The sequence below is a fragment of the Dendrobates tinctorius genome, unplaced genomic scaffold (genome assembly GCF_039654945.1).
Source record: "Dendrobates tinctorius isolate UK_male_01 unplaced genomic scaffold, ASM3965494v1 ptg000293l, whole genome shotgun sequence".
NCBI classification, from domain to species: Eukaryota; Metazoa; Chordata; class Amphibia; order Anura; family Dendrobatidae; genus Dendrobates; species Dendrobates tinctorius.
The window spans coordinates 23138399-23158643 of record NW_027361960.1 but is presented as its reverse complement, the minus strand read 5'-3'; the positions used below and the strand labels follow the sequence as shown (position 1 = coordinate 23158643).

Below are 20245 nucleotides of genomic sequence, written 5' to 3'. Positions count from 1 at the left end.
ACAAATCCAGTTTGGTTTCATCAGACCATAGGACATTCTCCCAAAACTCCTCTGGATCATCCAAATGCTCTCTAGCAAACTTCAGACGGGCCCGGACATGTACAGGCTTAAGCAGTGGGACACGTCTGGCACTGCAGGATCTGAGTCCATGGTGGCGTAGTGTGTTACTTATGGTAGGCCTTGTTACATTGGTCCCAGCTCTCTGCAGTTCATTCACTAGGTCCCCCCGCGTGGTTCTGGGATTTTTGCTCACCGTTCTTGTGATCATTCTGACCCCACAGGGTGGGATTTTGCGTGGAGCACCAGATCGAGGGAGATTATCAGTGGTCTTGTATGTCTTCCATTTTCTAATTATTGCTCCCACAGTTGATTTCTTCACTCCAAGCTGGTTGGCTATTGCAGATTCAGTCTTCCCAGCCTGGTGCAGGGCTACAATTTTGTTTCTGGTGTCCTTTACAGCTCTTTGGTCTTCACCATAGTGGAGTTTGGAGTCAGACTGTTTGAGGGTGTGCACAGGTATCTTTTTATACTGATAACAAGTTTAAACAGGTGCCATTACTACAGGTAATGAGTGGAGGAAAGAGGAGACTCTTAAAGAAGAAGTTACAGGTCTGTGAGAGCCAGAAATCTTGATTGCTTGTTTCTGACCAAATACTTATTTTCCACCATAATATGCAAATAAAATGAAAAAAAAACAGAAAATGTGATTTTCTGGATTTTTTTTTTCTCAGTTTGTCTCCCATAGTTGAGGTCTACCTATGATGTAAATTACAGACGCCTCTCATCTTTTTAAGTGGTGGAACTTGCACTATTGCTGACTGACTAAATACTTTTTTGCCCCACTGTATATGAAACTGAAATAGCTGTCGCAAACACCAAAATTGTTATAAAGAAAAAAGGTTAACATTAATAGGGGTGCCCAAACTTTAACATATGACTGTAGGTGGACATTATTAATGAATGGGGCCCACGGTAGGGGGCCGTTGTTAATGGGCACAAGATGGATGACTTTTATATTGTAGGTCACAAAGAGGGATGTTACAACTTTAATGCAGTATAATAGGTGGACAACAATAATGTATGGATATCATGGTGGGGGTGATTCTACTGAATTTGGGCACAAAAGGGACAGAAGCATTACTACTGTTTTGGGGGACAAATAGGGGAACACTACTGTATAGCTTTTTATTTTGGGTGGATATTGTCCCTGCAGGTCAAAAGGGAAGTTTTGTTACTGTAGAGCTGTGGAAAAGTAGACAGAGAGCTCTAAAAGTGATGAGCCATAGATGTCTGTGTATTACATTATATGTCTTAGGGTATGTTTCCACGTTCAGTATTTGCTGCGGGTTGAATGCTGCATACAGCCGCAGCGTCCAATCCGCAGCGTCCAGATGTTACAGCATAGTGGAGGGGATGTTATGAAATCCCATATCCACTATGCGTATAAAGACGCAGGTAGCTTTCTAGACCACAGCATATCTATTTATCTTGCGGAGATGCTCCCTCTCTGCAAGATAAATATCACCATCTATGTATAGGATGCGGTGATTCCGCATGTGTTCAATGAACACATGCGGAATCATCGAGCGTACAAAAGCCGTCAGCGCTTTGGGCGGAGCTGCGTCCAAAACGCTGCAAATACTGACCGTGGAGACATACCCTTAAAGATGTCATAGTTATCCATGTTGTGTAAAGAAGAAAAGCAAAAATTAATTACTTCAGTTGGAGACCTCACTGGTTTCTCTGGAGTTTTCTGTACTGTTTATACTGATATCTTCCACTATACGGTCATTGTATGTAGGTATTATTAGAGTGAGTTAGTATAGTGAGTTTTATTAATATCATAGTAAGTAACCAGTATGGTTGTATTATGTGGTCACTGGTCACTATTTGGTTGTAATAAATGCTCATGGCTTATTGGTATAGCTCCCATACAGTATATCTGGCATTAATGATATATTGATCTTGGTATAGTGGACTTTAATCAGTAACAGGATGGTGGTAATATATGATCATGGTGTGGCCGATTTACTTTGTTTTTGTGTGCGATATTATTGGTAACACTAGTAGAATACCCGCGGCTTCGCTCGCGGAAAATATGTTAAATTGTTGGTTATGGTAGCTAAAGTAACATTTTCAGTGTCACCCTGAAATTGACATTTTCAGAGTGCTACAGTATATCTTTTTCCACTTTAAATTTTTATTATTTTGGCATTTTACTAATTTGTCGTAACATTGATGTGAAGAACAACTTTTTTTTAAATTTCAACATTTTTATTGATTTTACATATTCAATACATATTATGTAGTATAAACTATGACAACTATTTTTTGAACTATTTTTTTTATCAATAATGAAAATGTATGCACCTTACACAAACATATAAAACATTTACACCCAATTAACAACGTGCAACACTTCCCCCCCTCCCTCCAGTGTAATCTATAAACAGTTCACAGACAAAAGAGTAAAATTGGTTTACAGTTAAACAACTATCTATTGTAGTGCTTTTTGGTAAACAATGTTTGTGGTTTTACCTTCAGGTGCATATATGAAAAGATTTTTGGGGTTACCCACTCTAGAGCAAGCAACGTTCAACTGTCCATGTGAAAAACGCGGGCTCTCCAAATTAATGCTGGCTACTTTAAGTGATTGACATGCGTGTGTGGTCCTTGTGTGTGTGTGTGTGTGGTGTGCATGTGGTATTTATGGGGTGGTGTTGTGGTATTTGTGGGGTGGTGTTTGTGTTGTGTGTGTCTAGAGTGGTCTGGTGTTTGTGTGGTGTGTTGTGGCATTTGTGTGGTGTTGTGCTTGTGGGTTGGTGTATGTGTGCTGTCTGTGTGATGTTTGTATGCTGTTTGTGAAATGTTTGTGTGCTGTGTGTGGTGGTGCGGCCCCTTTAGCAGCGAGTCTTTGGCACCGTCGCTATAATCCGTCCCTAGCTACTACAGATTTCACATTTCTCTATTACATGTACAGGGCCTAACTTCGGGGGCCCCAATATCATGACGGGGGGACGCTAGCGAGATGTAACATGCGCAGTATTCGGCTCCTGTGGGTAGAGAGGGGGCGTGCCAAATTTCACCCAAATCAGGCGAGAACTGTGGATTTGTATAGAGCGGGTGGGCTACTACAGATTTAGAGTTTTATATATATAGATTGGTCTTGATATACGTACTAGACTATGTTCAGTAACAGTTTAGTGATATTTGTTGTCTGCATTATTGTACTATTTGGAAATATAGCTTAGAAAAACCCTGTAATAGCATAATTTTCTGTCAGATTTATACACTGCATTTGTATTTTTTATGGGCATTTAAAACATACTCTAACTGGGACCCATAGGACTCTAGTTACGGTACGCTGATAGGATGAATCTGAAATTAGAATTAATCTACCATATATACTCGTGTATAAGCTGACCCGTGTATAAGCTGACCCCGTTAATTTTCCCACAAAAAAACTGGGAAAACTTATTGACTCGCGAATAAGCCTAGGGTAAATGTAGCAGCTACTGGTAAATTTAAGAAATAAAAATAAATACCAATAAAAGTAAAATTAATTAAGACATCAGTAGGTTAAATGTTTTTGAATATCCATATTGAATCAGGAGCCCCATATAATGCTCCATACAGTTCATAATGGGCCCCATAAGATGCTCCATACAAAATACACTCCATATAATGCTGCACAAAGGTTAATAATGGCCCCATAAGATGCTCCATAGAATAATATACCCCATATGCTGCTCCATAAAAGTTAGGGCCCCATAAGGCGTTCCATAGATTATGCCCCATATGCTGCCCCATAAAATGTTCCATAGAATAGACCCCATAAGATGCTCCATAAATTATGCCCCATATGCTGCCCCATAAGATGTTCCATAGAATATGCCCCCATATGCTGCCCCAATAAGATGGTCCATTGAATATACCCCAATATGCTGCCCCCATAAGATGCTCCATTGAATATGCCCCATATACTGCCCGCCTGCCCCCATAAGATGCTCCATTGAATATGCCCCTATATGCTGCCCCCATAAGATGCTCCATTAAATATGCCCCCATATGCTGCCCCATAAGATGCTCCACTGAATATGCCCCATATGCTGCCACCATAAGATGCTCCATTGAATATGCCCCCATACACTGCTCCATAAGATGCTCCATTGAATATGCCCCTATATACTGCCCTCATAAGATGCTCCATTGAATATGCCCCCATATGCTGCCCCCATAAGATGCTCCATTGAATATGCTTCCATGTGCTGCCCCCATAAGATGCTCCACTGAATATGCCCCCATATGCTGCCCCCATAAGATGCTCCGTAGAATATGCCCCCATAAGATGCTCCACTGAATATGCCCCCATATGCTGCCCCCATAAGATGCTCCATTGAATATGCCACTGTATGCTGCCCCCATAAGATACTCTATTGAATATGCCCCCATAAGATGCTCCATTGAATATGCCCCCATATGCTGCCCCCATAAGATGCTCCATTGAATATGCCCCCATAATATGCTCATTGAATATGCCCCCATAAGATGCCCCATAGATTATGCCCCCATATATTGCTGCTGCCGCTGCTGCAGGTATGAAAAAAAAGACATACTCACATACTCACCTCTCGTCGCTAGGTGCCAAGTGCCGGTGGGTGTTCTGAGCAGGCGGAGACCCCGGCGTGCTCTGGGGGACAGGTGTCGCCGCTGGCTCAGTGTCATGATCCAGGTTGGATATGACAAGTTTTGAATAAGTAACCTTTTTTTTTCCTCTGAGCTGTTTGCTCAGGGTTGGTTTTGTCCCCGGTGGCCATCAGAGTCATTGCACAGTGGTGTCTTTTGTTCTAGTTTGCCCCCAGTGGTGGCTAGCATTATTACACGGGAATCACTAGCAGGTGTTTTTGCTCTGGCTTTCCTATAAAGGAGTGTCAGACGTGTTCACTGACTGTTGGTGATATTGGTCTTTTCCAACCATCCTTGGTGAAGGAAGAAACTTGAGAAGAGTCCCGGGCAGCTCAGTCAGAATCCTGGAATGGCAGCTATGGTGTCAGTGAGGAGTTCTTGCAAAGCTTGGTGGAGTGGCAGCTATGGTGTCAGCGAGGAGTTCTTGCAAAGCTTGGTGGAGTGGCAGCTATGGTGTCAGTGAGGAGTTCTTGCAAATCTTGGTGGAGTGGCAGCTATGGTGAAAGCTGCACTCAGATGCTGCACTCTGTTGCTGGAAGAGAGCTGCACTCAGATGCTGGACTCTGTTGCTGGAAAGCTGCACTCGGATGCTGGACTCTGTTGCTGGAAAGCTGCACTTGGATGCTGCACTCAGATGCGGGACTCTGTTGCTGGAAAGCTGCACTCAGGTGTTGGATCCGGTTGGAGGAATAGATGCACTCAGGTGTTGGACTCTGTTGCTGGGAGCATTAGCAACAAACCAAGCTAAGTGGTGTTTCCCTGTTTGTCACTTTCCTCAATGTGTGTTTTAGTACAGTGGTGAGATTAGTTTCTGCACCGTCCACTTCACTAGTAAGGGATTGGTTCAGGGCGAGCTAGGGATTTCAGGTATCCTGATCGGCACCTGGTGCGGAACCGGCCTAGGGATCGTTAGGAGTGTAGAGACACTGACTCAGGGGAGTGCAGAAGGTCTCCACATCCCGATTCCCTACTGTTCAGGCAGAGGGCGCACACTGACTACGTCATCGCGCCCTCTGCTGTCTGAATGTCACTGACAGAGGGACCCGGCGGGCAGACAGTGGTGAGCAGCGTTGGAACCGTGACAGGTGAATATCGCTATACTTACCTTCCCCTGGCACATCTCTGCTGCCTCGTTCTCCAATGGTCTCCCTTCCTTCCTTCAGCGGTCACGTGGTACCGCTCACTAAAGTCATAAATATGCATATATTCATGACTTTAATGAGTGGTACCATGTGACCGCTGTAGGAAGGAAAGGAGACCGTGGGACAAGCAGGGGGCTGGAGAGACGTGCAAGGGGGGTCAGTATGATCTGACACCCCCGCTCCCCCTCCCCCACCTACCGCCTGGCTATATGACTCGCCTATAAGATGAGAGGGGGACTTTTAGCCCCAAAAAATGGGCTGAAAATCTTGGCTTATACGCGAGTATATACGGTAATCGAAAAAAAATGTAGGTTTAACCCCCTAACAATCAAAGTATTTTGGTTCTCAGTGACTAGACATATTTTACAGATATGGTAAAGTGTCAGGCTGAGTGCAGACGGAGTTTTGAGCCCTGCGGATTTTTCCGTGCAGAATGGAAGAAAACCGCAGGTCAAATGACCTGCATTTTTCCTGCGGATTTCTTCCATTTTTCACGCGGTTTTCATGCGGTTTTTGTGCGGTTTTCCATTGCGGTCTTCCCCCTGCGGATTTGGTAACAGGGGAGATAGAAAACCGCACAAAAGAAGCAACATGCTGCGGATTTTGTACCGCAGGAAAACCGCGCGGAAAAATCCGCAGCGTCTGCACAGCGTTTTTTTTTTTTCATTCATTTTAAAGGTACTGTACATCACAATGCGGATATGCAACGTTTCTGCGCGGTAAAATCCGCTGCGGAAACGCTGCAAATCTGCATCGTGTGCACATGGCCTCAGAATGGGTTCCCCACATACAATAGTTGCACTGTTGCATATGTGCTTTTTTTGCTCGTATAGACGTTGTTACAAGAAAAGTCAAATCAGGGCATGTATGGTTGTTATACAGAGTTATACAGTGGGCCTTTGTTAATTCATAACTTCTGTACGGTTGCTGTTTTGTATAAATTTGAGCCATCTGCCTAGTAGACTTTACAAGGAAGCTAAACAGTAATCATTGTTTTAATTTTTAAGTCAATAGTATACAGGAAAATAGCAGAAGCGATCAGATGGTCGCAGCTTCAAGTATCCTAAGGAGACTATTAAAGTGAACCTGTCAGCAGGATTGTGCACAGAAACCTACAGACAGTGTCACGTTGGCACCATTATACTGATTAAAATGATACCTGAGTGATGAAATCCGTCTTGTGGTTGTTGTGTAATCTTTATTTTCAGTTTTCATTTAATGAGATTCTTGTGCTCCAGGGCATCCTTATGGGCTTATGACATGTCACTGATCCCTTACTGACAGGACCAGCAGTGGACACTGCATCCGCACATGCCACTGAGGCACGGCACACTTAACCCTATATGTGCTCAGGTCTGACAACCCTTGCCCCACATTTTCATGACATGGAATGTTTAATGATCTAGTGATCTTCAACCAAGATTTGTGGTCCTGTAACTGATGAAGGTCTGATGTAAGGCCAAAATGTTTTGCTCACTACTAGTGTGGACAACATTAAATTATCTGATCACTTAAGTTGGTGCCGAGTCTCTTAATATACTGTATGTCCAGTTCTGTATAGACATGTGTCAGCATATCCTCAGAGATGGACTCCATTGCTTCAGGGATATGTTGTCTCAGATTGTGCAGATTTTGTGGCTGGAGGGGAATCAAATAAAATGAGTCCTTGATGGAGCCCCACAGAAAAAGTTGGATGGTGTTAGATCTGGTGATCACGGAGACCAACACATCATTAGAGAATCTACTCCTCAGCATATGCTGGCACGCGTCTGGAAAGACGTGCACTACTGCTGAGACATTTGTAGGGTACGGGTAAAACCTGGCTGGAGAGAAAGTTTGTCTTTTCATGTTAAGAAATTTGTGCTATGTTCTCCTGGTTATGAATAGTGAGGTTATACATTTACACCATCCTTTTTTTTATCATCCTTTATGGACAATATATTTTAAAGATAATCCTTTGTTTTTGCATGTAAAAAGAATGCTAATGTTCTCACGTGTCACATTTAATGCACAGAAATATCTGTAAGCCTCATTTAGACAAATAAGACAGTCTCAAAAATGTCTGCATCAAATCTGTTGCATGTGAATGTAACACTTGCCTGCAAATGACGAGAGAAGAAAGATTACAAATACACAACGTACAACTGAATAAGGCCATGTTAGAAATTTAGAGCAGATCTTTCCATGATAGTTCTCTCTCCTGGTTTTGGCTTACAAATACTGATGTATGAATGAGGCATTACTGCTGCTATTCTTTTTTCTTTTTAAATATTTTTATTGATTTTATATTTAAACAGGGGAAGGTAAACAGTAGGGAGGGAGGGTAAGGAGGATATATCTTAAAGGGAGCAGTAAAATTATAGAACCCTCAAACAGTCTCTGAAGAATAATACTGCTGCTGTTCTGAGCTCCTCTATATGGACATTCGAGGTCTGACTGTAGGGGGCGCTAGGGAGCGCTGACATAGCAGGTGTGATCCAGAGATGTTAACAAATCTCCAATACTAGGTTTTAAATCCTTTTCATCACAGATGATGATTACCTAGTTAACTATCAAGCATGCTTCGCAGAGCCAACCCAGCACTTGCCAGCGCGGTCTGTCTCCAGTTTCTACACACAAAGCAGTGAGCCTTACATATTCATATAGTACCCCGCCATGTGCTGTACGACACAATAGAGGCTTTGTAAATATAGCAACGGCTGCACGTTCCTACAGAATAACACAGACACATGAGAGCAACAGTATGCCGAGTCTCCTTCATATTGTCCTTCCTCATTACATGTCATTCTAGGGCTAGATACCCATGACATTTTCCCTAGTAACCATGGAGATGATGGGAAAGAGGATGATGCCGCGCGTGGCACAAAGGCGGCCTCGTTTGCTGAAGAGCATTATAAACACAACAACTTGCCGGAGAAATGAACACAGATGCATGCAACCTCCTCAGACCTCGCCTCACACACGGCTTCACAAGGGCTGGTCTGACTGAGCACCATGTCTACCACAAGGTTACTAGAAACTTCCCCACCATTCATACAAAGTATCTGGAGGAGAAGCTGAGGGAAGGGCGTGCACAGAAGTAACCCTCCCTCTGGTTTTTCAGAATCTCATCCCTGGAGAGGAAGCTTGTCCTCCTCACAGCATACAATGTCTGACTGGATGATGTCTCCTAGCTCAGTCAGCAACCTTTCATTCAGTCAACAGATGGAAAATATCAGCTTCATTAACAGGAGAAGCCGTGAGAAATCCAGATGATATCTAAAGAATTGGAGCACGTACCTCGTGTTTTCCCAAGCTGGACATAGGGGGCAGCGAAGACCCCACACTCTAGAACTAGTCTCCAATGCTTTCTTGTATATAAACCAAGTCAGGGAAGAAAGCTGGAGCCCGCCCATGGGGTGGTATTAACAAATAAAACAAGAATGGTCCTCATCTGATGTGTCTCCTCACCTCATGTCACTCCCTTTTAAAGCTACAATTGCTCACTACCTATCTTATGAATTTCCCTGATCACACCTCTCTTATTAGAGGACTCAAGTGTTATCCCATGATCCTACCATAATTAGTCATTACTGTGACTCGCCAAGTTTTACGCATACAGGAAATTTAATGCGATGCTTCTGCTGCCACTTTTTCTTACATTAGGATCCGATGCAAAATCACAAACGTTTCCATGTTTATGCACTGATTGCGGGGTTACTTTCATTCTAGGTTACTTATTACAAAAACATTTTTTTTTCCTTTTCTTTAGTCAGAACAAACTTTTGGATATTCACTGTAGTCACAGATTTAAAAATTCTCTATTCATGCAAATAATTTATTATTATTATTATTATTATTATTATTATTATTTTTTTTTTTTTTAAATCACATTTACTCAGGCTGCCTGCATGTCACAACTGTTTGTGGGTGCTTCAAAGGCTATTCCAACATCAGAGGTGTAACTAATGTGGGTACAGAGGATGCTTCCAGTTACTCCATTGTCCAACTATACACTATTCTTATATATCCATACAATATGCCATAAATGTCTCGAAAGTGGGGGGGTCCTAGTGCTGGAACTACACTGAATAGAAACCATTTAGAAATGGGAGAATGGGCAAGGTATAGTAAACTCAGGGTTGCCACCAGGAATTTCGGGGCTCCATACTGGCAAAATTTTTGGACCCCCTTAAGACTCCACACAGGCTCCAACCCAGCTCCGCCTCCAACCCTCAAACCTTCCACAGTCCCATCGCCCACTCACGGAAAAACTTCACATCTGCACCATGTCCTCACCAATGACACATCAGTTTCCAGCTAACACCAGATCACATACATAGCCAGCAGTTTTTGTTTTGGCTAAAAGAATTTTTTTAAGCCACCACCATGACTAGGTAGACTCTTTTGGCTGGGCCCTACTCTACTCTAACCTATTAAATTTTGGTTAAAATTGTAGAAGTGAACACTGGGGTGCCAGAGCTGCTGAAGAGCTGTGTTCGGAAATGCTGAGGCCAAACCTCCTGTTCCTAGGGAGAACAAGATTGCAGGTGGAGGAAGCCAGTAACCAGGGTGAAAAGGGCATGGCCAGTGAGTGTGATGTAAAATGGGTTGTGTGGCAACAGAAGCGGTCGTACCGCCAGAACACTGATGAGGTACAGACCGCAAACGCTGAGAGGGGAGCGACAGGCCACAGCATGAAGAGAAAGAGTGGCATAGTGAAGGATTCCCTGAAACCGGCGGGTGCGCAGGGGAGTGTGCGACCAACGGATCATCGCAGCTCTGACATCCAGAGAGGCACATGTCAGGCAGAGCATTGCAACGCAGCCCTTCAGGTGACGGCGACTGCTCAAAGAGACACGCACCGAGAGTAATCCTGCGGAGAGCTGTGTTCTTTTGCTCTGCAGATATATGGACTAGGGGCTCAGTAGGCAAAACTATAGACCGCTCGCTGCCACCAGAAGTAGGACCGTGTGCTGGGCGAGTATGCCAGCAGATTTCACACTGACCTCCGCCAGCATCCTGCTACCCATGGGACCTTCAGCGACTGTTTAGTTAAACAACTGTTTATTCAGTTTAGTTTTGTACCCTTTTACCCTGCTATCTCCCTGCGCAGAATTCCCTACTGTTGATTAATTAAATATAGTTAACCCCTGCTTTGCAGCATTTGTGTTACTGCATTCCAGCACCTGCATATTACATTTGGTGTAGTCAGCAGGATGTAGTCCGTGGACACAGATGCTGCAGACCAGTCCACTATGAGTGCCCCCAGGTCCAGTTTGCCATTGGGGCAATGCCTAGTAATCTTCTGAAGTTCAGGGGAGATAACATGATGTTGTGGGACTGGACTGAATGGGTCAGGAGCATGCTGCAAATGCACCCTATGGCCCCTGCATTACAGGCAGAGATAGTGTTAATGGCACTAGACGAGGAGGCACTCTGTTTTGTGATGTTCCGCCCTTTAGATGATTGGGATACATTTGAAAAAGTGGTCCTGGTTTTGCAAGAGATGCATGGGGACCCCACTAACATTGGAGAGTTGCACATGCGTTTGTTTGGTGGCGTTCAACGAGAAGGGGAGACGGTGATACAATATATCAATGCGTTTCAGGAGGAACATGCGCACATTGCATAAAGGGAAGGTGTGGGAATCATGGGAGTGAGGCCTGCTGATAGGATTTTGAGGGATCAATTTTTGTCAGGTCTTAGGGATGCACCGTTGAAACAGGCATTGCGAGAACGCTTGCGTGCTAGCCCACACATGACCTTCTTAGAGGTGGGTGCAGAGGCGCACGTAAGAGAGGAGAAGCAGGGGGTGACGGCCCTGGCAGAGATCGTCCGCAGCTATGAAGTACCTAATCCACCTGCAGCAGAGCCAGAGTGGGCCCGAGAGGTACGGAAGGAGATACAAGAGATGCGGACGGAGAGAATGAATCAGTCTAAGGAGAGACCCTGTTCCGGCTCAAGAGCCACCAAGGGTAGATTCCTCAATTGGAGACAGAAATGTTACAGGGTCTTGCCTTTCTACCAGGCCTCATCAGAGAGTGAGACCTCTTGGTGCTGAAGGGGGACTGATGTATTTTAATTGTGGAAAGACTGATTATTACGTTGAGGAAGTGCAAGCCAGAGACAGACCCCCCCGAGGCAGCCGTTAAACTAGTAGGCTCCGCTGCTGAGGGACGCAGCCCGGAGCCAGGAAGACTGAAGGATGGGAAGGAAGTCCCAAAAATATAGTTTCTGTGAGTCCTACAGTCTGGGCCAAAGTGAATGTTCGAGCTGTTCACTGCTTGATCAACTCCAGGTCACAAGTGACTACTCTGCCGGAAGTCTACTTCAGACGACACTTTCCATGGGTCTCGTGGCCAGTGAGGGGACCAGTAATAAGACTAACAGCAGCCAATCAGTTGCCCATTCTGGTCACAGGAGTGGTCTGGATGGAGATTAAAGTATGGATGGATTAAAGAAGGATGTAGACCGCAAGGGAGTTGTGTTGGTCACAAGAGATGCTGGTTGTGGACCCATAATGACTCTGAGGATGAACGTGCTAAAGGAGATGGGACAACTGCTGATTAGTGAGCCACAGGGACCTTTCTTAAACCATTGGAGCCCACAACTCCACAACTAAAGGGGTTTCAGAAGCAAAGCTGAGCAGCTCAAGCCCAGGAAACGTCGGAATACAGAAGAGTTTTGGGAAAGGTGATGGTGCCGGCGGCTGCAAAGATTATTTTACCGCCAGGCCAAACAGTGCTTATGTTGCCGGTGTGAGCTTGAACTCCTCTGAATGGAGTGGAGGTGCAGATTTAGCTAGCAGCGATGGACCAAATACTCCCTGGATTGCTCGTCGCTCGAACACTAGCCACAGTTCAAGATGGCAACGTTGTAGTGCGGTGTATCAACCTGGGTACCAACAGTATCACTCTTTTACCCAAGAGTGAGATGGCCCAGATCCTGGGCATGCCAGAAAAACTAATGCCACCAGAAGTAGTACAACTGGCTGTTGTGCGACGGGATCCCTGGACTCTAGCAGTTACAGCCACAGCGGAGTCTCCGCCTGGCAGTCAGAAAGAAGATAGTAGAATTTTAGAGCGGATGAGGGCAGAATTGACGGGACTGTCACCTCAACAAGTGCAGCAAGTAGAGGATGTACTGGAGCTCTATCAGGAAGTTTTTGCCCACCATGAAGATGACTTCGGTTGTACTCAGACCGTCGCTCACGAAATTGCTACCGGCAGTGCCGCACCAATCAGAGAGAGATATCTCCAAATACCCCCTCAGATGTACAAGGAGGTAAAGGAGATGCTGGTTCATATGCTGCAAAGTGGAGTAATACGTGAGAGTCAGAGTCCATAGGCGGCTCTCATTGTGCTAGTTAGTGATGAGCGAGTATACTCATCGAGTAATTTAGCGTGCTCGGAGATTTAGTTTTCGTCTCTTATCTGCATGATTTGCGACTTGTAGACAGGCTGAATACATGTGGGAATTCCTTAACAAACAGGCATTCCACACATGTATTCAAGCTGTCTAGCAGTCGCAAATCATGCAGATAAGACTATGAAAACTAAATCTCCGAGCACGCTAAAATACTCGGAGGACACCAGAGCGAGTATACTCGCTCATCACTAGTGCTAGTCCGAAAAAAAGACCGGACTCTGCGGTTCTTGTCAATTATAGGTGGCTGAATGCCTGCACTGTGCGGGGCTCTTATCCCTTACCCCGAATTGAGGAGTCCCTCTCTGCCCTGGGACTGGCAAAGTATTTTTCTTCCCTCAATATGGCCAGCGGGTACTGGCAGGTGCCAATGGCAGAACATGACCGGCCGAACACAGCATTTGTACTGCTTGTGGGACTGTTCGAGTTCAATTGGATGCCCTTTTGTCTGACTAAAACTCCAGGGACGTTCCAGCGCTTAATGAAGCGATGTTTGGGAGATTTGAATTTTGAGGCTACCTTGATCTACCTTGATGACATCATCGTCTACGCGCTCACCTTTGAGGAGCACCTACAGCGGCTAGAACAAGTGTTGAGTCGGTTACAGAATCATGGCCTGAAGGTGAAGCCACAGAAATGTCATCTTTTTTGTAAGCAAATTGATGATTTGGGGCATATTGTGTCAAGTGAAGGAGTAAAACCTGCATGAGAGAAGGTGGTGGCAGGGCAAGAATGGCCCACTCGTAAGACTGAGAAAGATGTACGGCTTTCCTAGGGTTTACTGGCTACTACCGGCGATTTGTGAAAAACTTCACCTGTATAGTGAACTCCTTGCTGGAACTGCTGAAGGGAGTGTCGGCCGGCTCAAAGAACTGGACCATCCAGTGGGGAGACTGGCAAGAAGAGGCCTTTCGAGCATTGAAAATTGCCTTCACCGAAGCCCCCAGAGATGTACTGTTGCTAGGGTTTTGGTTCGGGGGGGAGAAACTTCTGAGTGGGCCCCTAACCATGTAACCTTGATTATAACTGGGTGACGCACCCTAATAGTGGAGGAGAACCTCTATATAAAGACCAATATTGATATTACCACCATATAGTCAGTGGTAGATACCAGTCCTACAGAACATACACACGTGGTCAAATTGTTGGTACCCCACGTTTAATGACAGAAAAACCCACATTGGTCACAGAAATAACTTGAATCTGACAAAAGTAATAATAAATCAAACATCTATGAAAATGAACAAATGGAAGTCAGACATTGCTTTTCAACCATGCGTCCACAGAATTTAAAAAAAAATAAAACTCATGAAATAGGCCTGGACAGAAATGATGGTACCCTTAACTTAATATTTTGTTGCACAACCTTTTGAGGCAATCACTGCAATCAAACAATTCCCGTAACTGTCAGTGAGACTTTTGCTTCTCTCAACAGGTATTTTGACCCAATCCTCAAGAGCAAACTGCTCCAGTTGTATCGTGTTTGAAGGTTGCCTTTTCGGGACAGCATGTTTCAAGTCTTTCCAAAAATGCTCAATAGGATTTAGGTCTGGTCTCAAAGAAGTCCACATCAGAATAGTCCAATGTTTTCCTCTTAGCCATTCTTGTTTTTTTTTAGCTGTGTGTTTTGGGTCATTATCCTGTTGCAGGACCCATGACCTGCAACTGAGGCTAAGCTGTCTGACACTGGGCAGCATATGTCTCTCTAGAATCCCTTGATAGTCTTGAGATTTCATTGTACCCTGCACAGATTCTAGACACCTTGTGCCAGATGCAGCAAAGCAGCCACAGAACATATGAGAGCCTCCTCCATGTTTCACAGTAGGGACAGTGTTCTTTTCTTGATATGCTTGATTTTTCCATCTGTGAACATAGAGTTGATGTGCCTTGCCAAAAACTTCCATTTTTGTCTCATCTGTCCATAGCACATTCTCCCAGAAGCTTTGTGGCTTGTCAGCATGTAGTTTGACAAATTCCAGTCTGTTTTTTTTATGATTTTTTTTTTCAACAATGATGTCCTCCTTGGTAGTCTCCCATGAAGTCCACTTTGGCTCATACAACGACGGATGGTGCAATCTGACACTGATGTTCCTTGAGCTTGAAGTTCACCTTTAATCTGTTTAGAAGTTTTCTGGGCTATCTTGTTACCATCCATAGTGTAATGCAATCCCATAGCCACCCTCTGTAGTGTAATGTGGCCACATAGCCACCCTCTGTAGTATAATGCACACCCATAGCCACCCTCTGTAGTGTAATGTAACCCCATAGCCACACTGGGGTACTCAGTACTGGGCCACTTCTTAAATGGGCAGTGTCACAGCGGTGGTGACCCCGGTCCATGGCCCTGGGTGTCCAATAAAGGGGGATATTTACAAGGGATGAAAATGAAGAATTTGTAAAGTGTTTGTGATGCCACCTGCGGTATCTGATCAGAGGGGGACCAGTGCTGCAGTGCAGATCCTCTGGGACTGGTGGTGGGATGCAGCAGATTTGGAATAGCTCTCCACAGGCAGAACTCACTCCCAGGGCAGATGAAAGATGTTCAGGAAGATGGTGATGTAGTATTTAGCAAGAGATGTATCAGTGCTGAGAAGGTGTTGCAGAAAGAATTCAAATGACACAACAGAGTGAAGTTTCCTTTACCTTTTACTGTGCTTTGTAGGTACAGTCCAGTGCTCAGGTTACAGATGGTACTGGAATCGTTCAGCCTGAAAGCAGTTTGGGAATCTCCTTATACAGGTGGGTTGTGAGGTCTCCTCTCTAGCGATATTCTCTGAGGTACTTGCTGTTGTGAACTCAACTCAAGTTCCTCTCTCTGTGTGTTACTTAGGTAGAACTTCACTCACATGACAGGCAGCTGTAGCCTCCTTTAGGGATCGCTCCTTTATGGCGTCTCCGGCTCACACGTGCTGTTGTGTCATCGAGTCTCACTTGGGAGCAGAGTATCTGCAGCCTCCTGTCCTCTGGATTCTGCTGTGGGACCCTTAGTAGCCACCCAGCCTCAGACTCCGGCGTCCGGTCTCTGGTGCTCAAGGCTGGAGATGAGCTTCTTTTTGGCTCCTGTCCCCAGCTTCTCTTCCACACGTCCTCTCTCTTCCCTGTTAAGGCATCAACTCCCTCTAACCTTCTCCTCCTGACCAGAGAGAGCAGCTCCCCTGAAGTTGGGTTTAGAGCTCCCTCTGCTGGCCTGGAGCAGGTACTATGTTGTATGCTGGAACTACCTGACATGGCTTCAAGGCATGACATCACTCCTCCTTGGAGGGAAGTAAGGTCACTGTGACAACCTTACTCCTGGGGTGCCACATTCCCCCCTAGTACAATTCAGTACTCCCAGAGTGAGGAAAAATAAAGAATAACTATTTACAGAATTTTAACAACAGATATATCAATTTTGATGAAGTCCTGAAATGGGGTGTCCTTTTTCACCCTACAAAGTACAATATGAGGGAACCCATCTCAAACCCTCAACATAGGCCTTGGGCAGGCTACAAGGCATGGCTGGTCTCCCTTTTGGACCACATCTTCGGCCACACCAGATGGTTTTTAATCTGTGGTCGTTAATGCTAACTGTTATGAATGGGTCACCGTGGAGAAAAAACCTAAACAAGCTAAGCCCCAGAAAGCCAGAGAGGTTGATAACTATGCAGATTGCAGATCCCTGATCCTAACCACACAACTAGCAGCAGCCGTTGAGCATACCTACGATGAACCTAGACACCTCTTCACGGCCGGAGGACTAAATAAGCCTAAAGCAAGAAAAGGGTAAAACTAACTGCACCAGAGCAGACCCCAAAGGAATAGACAGCCCCCACACATGTATTGACGGTGAAACAAGATGAAAGCACAAACATAGGCAGGAAAATAGGCTGAGCAAATGATGGGGCCCAAACTAACTAGAAAGGATAGGAAAGGAAAGACACTGTCTGCAATCTGCCAAAAACCCTACAAAAATAATGTCCAACACTTCTGATAGCAAAATTAACCCTGAAGTCACTAGACTTCTCCCACTATATCAGCACTCTGAAATATTCTGAGGCAGAGCAAAAAGAGGCCAATCTAATAAGGGACAAAAAGCAAATTGGCAAATACAGATAAATAAGAGTGGAAATTCAGCACAGCCCCAGCCGGGGCTGGCTGACGCCTCTTCACGGCCGGAGGACTAAATAAGCCTAAAGCAAGAAAAGGGGAAAACTAACTGCACCAGAGCAGACCCCAAAGGAATAGACAGCCCCCACACATGTATTGACGGTGAAACAAGATGAAAGCACAAACACAGGCAGGAAAATAGGCTGAGCAAATGATGGGGCCCAAACTAACTAGAAAGGATAGGAAAGGAAAGACACTGTCTGCAATCTGCCAAAAACCCTACAAAAATAATGTCCAACACTTCTGATAGCAAAATTAACCCTGAAGTCACTAGACTTCTCCCACTATATCAGCACTCTGAAATATTCTGAGGCAGAGCCAAAAGAGGCCAATCTAATAAGGGACAAAAAGCAAATTGGCAAATACAGATAAATAAGAGTGGAAATTCAGCACAGCCCCAGCCGGGGCTGGCTGACGCCTCTTCACAGCCGGAGGACTAAATAAGCCTAAAGCAAGAAAAGGGGAAAACTAACTGCACCAGAGCAGGCCCCAAAGGAATAGACAGCCCCCACACATGTATTGACGGTGAAACAAGATGAAAGCACAAACATAGGCAGGAAAATAGGCTGAGCAAATGATAGGGCCCAAACTAACTAGAAAGGATAGGAAAGGAAAGACACTGTCTGCAATCTGCCAAAAACCCTACAAAAATAATGTCCAACACTTCTGATAGCAAAATTAACCCTGAAGTCACTAGACTTCTCCCACTATATCAGCACTCTGAAATATTCTGAGGCAGAGCCAAAAGAGGCCAATCTAATAAGGGACAAAAAGCAAATTGGCAAATACAGATAAATAAGAGTGGAAATTCAGCACAGCCCCAGCCGGGGCTGGCTGACCACACAAAAAACTGAATAGACCAACAAAATCAAGTGTGAACATTAGCAGAAAAACTTAGCTTGAGCTGACTGGAACAGAGCTGAGAACCAAGACTTGACAAGCCAGAAGGAATCACCAGCACCAGAATAGGGCGTCAGCTGTCTTAAATCCAGTCTGAGATTCCCGAGGTCCAATTGTCATCCTCCTTATCAGGTGGCAAATCTCTACTGATTAAATCAGCCTCACTACCTCCTGTTACCACCAGAGGGAGCCTGGAAGGAGAACTCACAACTGGTAGACCAGAAAATGAACTCACAACAGCTAACTATTTACAAGCATTGTCCTTGTCACTACAAGTCCAGTGACCCAATCGTCCATAAGAATACTCAAAAGTTCTTACAGTAGTCTCTGTAGTCACATATGCTTAATAGTTGCAGTTATAAACGTTTTGAACTTATTTACATTTCCCATGTACATAGTTTACTTATATGTGGAACCTTATAGGGGGTAAGGCTTTGGTAGTACGGACAGACCTATGTAGCACTGGTGTTGGTCGGGACCTTGTCGGATTCACTGTGCTGACTACCACTGGTGTAGTGCGCTCTTTACTGTGCTACGCTACGGGTGACTCTGTGTAGCACGGGTATACCTGATTTTCAAGGACTACATCTGCTGACTGTGGGCATGGCAAATTCACCGTGGGCAGGGTGAGGATTCTCTTGCTCCACTGCTGGTGTGGCATCTGCTGATTGAACTTGTTGATTTGCGGGCTTGGGGAAAGGTTAAAACGGGCAGTACTATCGCCTGGTTCACTCTTGTCCATTTGAAGGGAACTGGCTGAGTACAGTGCTGATCTTTTCTTCTTCTTTTATTGGCTGAAGAATGTCCTTATTTCCAAGCTTTTCCTTCAGTTGGAAAGGGCATGGTTTTAGGTGATCACTTGATACTGCCATGGAGCTTTCTCCTCCATCTTTGCTAATAAGGCACACCTTGGTATTGTCAAAGTTTCAAGGCATGGTGGTATATTGTTCAGCTTCCCACTGATCATCAAGTTTGTGTTCTCGTCTCTTTCTTTTGAGTACCTGTTCTCCAGGCGACAAGGGAACTGTAGGTGCGTCCTGATTGTAGTTCCTTTCCTGCTTCTGTCTTGCTTGAGCTAGTCTTTTCTCTACGCAATCTTGCACTTTTCGGTACTGCTGCTGCAGCTCTGTTTCCCAATCTGCATTGGGCGATGTTACCTCAGGTGTCAGGACTCCCATGTCCAAGTCAATGGGCAATGTGCCAGGTCTTGCTCTCATCAAGTAGGCTGGAGTACAGTTGGTGGAGTTTACAGGGATATGATTGTAGAGATCTACCAGATATGGCAACTTCTCTGGCCACAGGTTTCTCTCTTCCAAGGTCAAGGTCTTCAAGAGGTCAATTACCACTTGGTTCATTTTCTCACACATGCCATTTGTCTGTGGATGATATGGTGTCGTCCTGATTTTCTTGCAACCGTACAGGGCATTGGTCTGTAAGCACTCGTTCAGGTTAACCATGTGGTCCACAAAAGTGTTGTTGAAATGGTGTCTACACCCTCACCATTGTTGAAATGAGTAATGGTCAACAATGGTGAGGGCATAGACATAGCCTGAACGACTTGGGACTAGCTTCACATGGTCTAAGGCTACCAACTCAAGTGGCTGTTAGGTGATTATTGGCTGTAATGGGGCTCACTGGCTGCTACGGTCCTTCCTGCCAGGTTGCATGGTCCACTCTCTCAGCACCATTCTTCAATGGCCTTCCTCATACCAGCCCAGTAGAATCTCTCTTGGAGTAGGGCCCACAACTTCTTCCATCTGAAGTGTCCTGCTCCATCGTGGTATGCTTCCAAGACCATTGACGTATCTCACTTCGGGACTACCACCTGCCAGACCAGTTCTTGAGTTTGAGCATTGACACTCCTCCAACACAGCTTTCTCTCATAGATGAAAAGCCTACCCTTCTCCTTCCACAACTGTTGGGTCTCTTGTGGAGCATCTGGACCAGAGGGTGAGTCAGCTTGT

General features: G+C 45.0%; 1 protein-coding gene across 1 annotated transcript in view; it reads right to left on the bottom strand.

Moving 5' to 3' along the window:
* The window catches only part of AGPAT4 (1-acylglycerol-3-phosphate O-acyltransferase 4), a 186207-nt gene extending 176971 nt beyond the window's left edge, over positions 1-9236 (bottom strand). Inside the window, exon 1 of the mRNA XM_073560179.1 lies at positions 9108-9236. The gene's annotated coding sequence lies outside the window, so the exon portion shown is untranslated. The remainder of the gene's footprint in view (positions 1-9107) is intronic.
* Positions 9237-20245: the final 11009 nt, after the last annotated feature.